We start from the raw sequence: 5,102 nt of genomic DNA on the forward strand, positions 1-5,102 counted from the left end.
AAAGTAAACCATCTTTGTTTGTTTAACGGGCGCTTTCTTCGCTTCTTGCGCTTTTTTAATATTCACTGTCAAATTTTTTAATTTGTTCTTGTTCTTTTTGGCATCGCTGAAATAATAAAAAAAAAAAATATTTAATACACCTTGACAAAGTTACTTTAGTAAAAATAGAAGTTGGTAGAAATGGTGTACAAAATGTATTTGAAATCGACTGATTTGCTGTCATGAGCACTTAACATTAAGACTTGCATTTATTTTGTAAATATTTACATTTAAAAAATGAGTAAAGCCAACATAATAACAAATTGTTACGGCGCGATATGGTCAATGTTTCAATTAATCTATGATAACTATAGAAACTAAAGAAAAATAAAAAAAAAATCTTGTTTTGTAATAATAATAAAAATGTCTTACAATGTACATTTCCCTCCACGTTTCCATCTCATGCCGTTGTTGTTTCCTAAAGTGCTTCTCGCAGTATTTCTGCCATAACTGAGCAGTGTCTTCCATAAGATAGGGATTGAAATGTTCCAGTACAAAAAGTTGCTGAGGGGTTGCCTTGTCTACAACGGGCTTCAAGAGTTCATATGGCACGCCGCCCGTGTACTTGAGGGCTAGTGACAAATAATTATTTCTATTAGTCTTGTATTTTAATACATTACAAATAATTAATATATAATTTCTAAAGAAAAACATAGTTCCTCTAGTAAGGAAAAGTTGAAAGATAGAAGCAGTTCCTCAAAAGAAAAATTAAATAGTAAGAGTGAAAAACCCTCGAATCAAAGTAGATCTAAATGCGGTGAAAATAAAAGTAAACATGAGAAACATAAGTCTAGCAGCTCCTCGTCCTCTCACAGGAGCAGCAAGTCAAGCAGTAGTAAATCAAAAGAAGATATATACCAAAGAAAAATAATCATGTAAATAATAGTGAGGATAATGAAGACGGCATCGATTGCGGCTCAGGTTAGTGAGTCATAAATATAAAAATTGTCAATTTTTTTTTAATACGTTTTATAATATTTGTTTCTCTTGGTTTCTAGGTGCTAGTTTTGCTGAAGCCCTAGGAATGTTATATCCAGCAAAACCTAAAAAGAAATCCACAACTGTTAAAGAAACTCAATCGCCCAATTCAATAACTAATGATGTAAGCCCGGCCGTCCTTCTGGCACCGAATGCCAAGCTAGCACCACTGTCTGCTTTCGAAATTTCGGCTTTGTCAAAAATATCATCGAACTATAAGCCAAACTCGCCGCCTAAACTACTGTCACATTTTACTGATGAAGAGGCCATGAGCACCATAATATCGTCTAAAAACCAAAGGTAAAAAGCATTTCTTATTGTTTTTATTGGATTTCATATATTTTTAATATGTATACGAAAGTATAACTAAGTATATCTGTGGTCATACATTTTTAAAAAAAAATAGGCAAAAAAGGTACGATTTCTAAATCTGTCTTCTTTGGAATTTTGTATTCACGAATATGATTTTCATGTTTTAATAGTATTTGTAAAGAGTTTTAGCTATACAACCAAACTCACTTTCACATTTATAATATTTGTAAAGATAAGTTAGTTATACAACCAAACTAATTTTCTCATTTATAATATTTGTAAAGATAATTTTTTACTCCACCAAGTAGGGTCTTTGAGTTCATTTTATCTACTAAGTTTATTTACTTCATGTCTGATTTTTTAATTTGTTTTTATTTTAAAAATTCTCATACAAAAAAAAAACTTTATTCAAACATGAATAGCATTATTATTATTTTTATTTAGTAGCTTGGACCTTTTCACCAAGACTCGAAATTATACTATGAAACCATTGAGTTATGTTTATTAACATACTTTAAAATTTCAGAACTAAAGTATATTCCGGTAATAAAGTAATGGGAAAAATTCCAACGCTGTACGTAATGTGTGTTCATCTTCTACAGGAACACATTGATGGTAATGTATTTTTTTTTATTCCCCTTACATAGTTATAAGTGCCACACAATCATACCAAATTCCTGGACATTAATTACAATGTGTTTTGAGAACGTAAGACAATTAACATCTAGGAGATTACCCAGATATTCAGAATTATTCTTATTTAAAAAAACAGCTTCTAAATTGTCGACTAGCGATGCGCGAATTTACTTAAACGACTATCATTTATTTTGTAATGTATTAAAATACAAGACTAATAGAAATGATTATTTGTCACTAGCCCTCAAGTACACGGGCGGCGTGCCATATGAACTCTTGAAGCCCGTTGTAGACAAAGCAACCCCTCAGCAACTTTTTGTACTGGAACATTTCAATCCCTATCTTATGGAAGACACTGCCCAGTTATGGCAGAAATACTGCGAGAAGCACTTTAGGAAACAACAACGGCATGAGATGGAAACGTGGAGGGAAATGTACATTGTAAGACATTTTTATTATTATTACAAAACAAGATTTTTTTTTTATTTTTCTTTAGTTTCTATAGTTATCATAGATTAATTGAAACATTGACCATATCGCGCCGTAACAATTTGTTATTATGTTGGCTTTACTCATTTTTTAAATGTAAATATTTACAAAATAAATGCAAGTCTTAATGTTAAGTGCTCATGACAGCAAATCAGTCGATTTCAAATACATTTTGTACACCATTTCTACCAACTTCTATTTTTACTAAAGTAACTTTGTCAAGGTGTATTAAATATATTTTTTTTTTTTTATTATTTCAGCGATGCCAAAAAGAACAAGAACAAATTAAAAAATTTGACAGTGAATATTAAAAAAGCGCAAGAAGCGAAGAAAGCGCCCGTTAAACAAACAAAGATGGTTTACTTTGATACTGTTGTGAAACCACCCCGGAACATCGCACGAGCGGCTGCTACCAGTCCAGCAGCACGGGTGGCAGCCCTGGCCACACCGCTCACAATTCGCGCCGGAAGCGGCCGACCCGCACCCTCGCCTTCCCCTGCGTCTGTGCCTGCGCTCACTTCGTTCAAACCCAAGAAAGCGCCTCTCATGCAAAAAGTTCTGAAATTCATGCGAGGCCACAAGCGATCATAGACATCGTTGACTACTTATGTTGTGTAACAATGGTAGATATATTGTGATTTTATACACACTGTCAATTTTATATTTAACTGGTCGAATGTTTGTTCCTTGTAAACCAAATATGACAGTGTACGTGAATATATACATGTGTAAAATAGAACAAATTTGATTGTATCAAAATTTATTAAACTTAAGTTTTAGATATGTAAGTAGTGTAATTCGGCATTACGAACTACATTGTTGCTTCTTTGTAAATAAATTGTAATATAATTATTAGTTTATAATTGTAGATCTTGTAGTCTGTAATCCTTTTCCTATAGTTAGTCATTTCATTAGATTTATTGGAATGTTGTAATGAACCAAACGTGCGGGTTGCTGTGATATGTTCGAAACATAAATATTTTGTGATGTAGATATATATTGTGTTCTGTACAATATATTTTTATACATTGCTTTGTTAGAAGTATAATTACATAATGTATATGCTTTTCATAGTTAATACTATCAATATAAATCGTTTTCATGTTCATTACACATCCCATCTATTTCAGATCAAATTAATAGGATCCCTATTGATTTGACCTGAATATTTTTACTTTTAGTATTAGAGCATTTACTTCTGCTGTGTTAAATGAAATAGAGTATAGATCTTTTGATTAATAAAATAATACACATAAATTGATCATCATTTTAATCTGTTTTTTATTTAAACCCAAAATTTTACACCCATAAGATGCAATTCATATCAAAATTACAGTTATAAATATATCAGTATAATTGTTATAATTACAGTACAATACAGTTGTTATAATTCATAATAAAACAGTCATGTAGAAGATTCATGTCATGTAAATTGTGGATTTTAATGAGTGTTTTATTTTATTTATGTATTATATATATGTACATATATTCTAACACTATATTAGTTTTATAAAATACACACATTCTAACATATAATCTCTATTTATTTTCTACTCAATAGAACTTTTATTTGACAGTTTTCTTTTTGGGTATTATAATTAAAAGCTATAATATAAACACATGAAATACTTATTTACATTACAAATTTAAATTAATTCCCATTTTATGCATGTGCTGAAAAAAGGAGTACAATGTTTATGTAGTGTATGTAACACATTTGTTCACTTTCAGTATTTGGTTGTATATTTTTTGTGTTTGTTGTCTCATGACTCCATCAGTTGTAATCCAATTTAGAAAATTCTTTTTTTTTTTATTTAATAAAGATATATTTACAAATTGGCCCCATAGAAGTTTTAACAAAATTGGTACAGTAATTTAGATTGTTATTCAAAATAACTGTTTTTTTTTTATGGAACAGTCTTAATTATTTAAAGTATTATTATCTTCTTAAAACATAAATGATTAATTTTAATTTTGACTACAACAGTAACTACACTTACTTAAAATACAGTGAACATACAAAAAATTACTTACTGTGAAATTTGTAATTTACATTAATTACTATTATTACACTGTTGTACATTAAAAATAGTTTACTTAAATATTCACATAATATATGCTGGAATTTTTTTCAACCGTGAAGCAGTTGTGTTTGCATGGCTGTGTTTCGGTTTGAAGGGTGGGATATGGCGTGAATTTACTGGGTACAGAGGAATAACACCTGAGTCCTCAGGAATGGCAACGTATGGGGGGTATCATGGGCAAAACAGTATACTCTGTTATGTCTATGGTACTGCTCATGTCTATAGACAACGGTTACCACTTTCCATCAGGTGGCTTGTATGCCATTCAAAGTTGTATTAAAAAAAAATAATTAACGTCCGTTTTAACTTCATCAGATGAACATATTCAACTGCTTTATATAAACCTAAACATTCACCAGTAAATACAGATGGTCTTGAGGGAGTTTAATTTTCTGGACTATGTTAAATTTTTTATAATATACACCAACTCCTCCGATGGCATCAGAGGATTGTTTAGAAGCATCTATATAAATATGATGATAATTTTCTCAATTCTTATCAACTGTAGCGTTTGAAAATATTATTGGCATTAGGTTTTCCCTTTTCAATACCTATATTAAAAAT

General features: G+C 30.4%; 1 pseudogene; it reads left to right on the top strand.

Moving 5' to 3' along the window:
• The first annotated feature begins 678 nt into the window (after positions 1 to 678).
• LOC128201904 (transcription elongation factor B polypeptide 3-like) lies at positions 679 to 3,738 on the top strand (annotated as a pseudogene).
• Positions 3,739 to 5,102: the final 1,364 nt, after the last annotated feature.

Source organism: Galleria mellonella, unplaced genomic scaffold (genome assembly GCF_026898425.1).
Source record: "Galleria mellonella isolate WM207_F2 unplaced genomic scaffold, CSIRO_AGI_GalMel_v1 utg6426, whole genome shotgun sequence".
Taxonomy (NCBI): domain Eukaryota; kingdom Metazoa; phylum Arthropoda; class Insecta; order Lepidoptera; family Pyralidae; genus Galleria; species Galleria mellonella.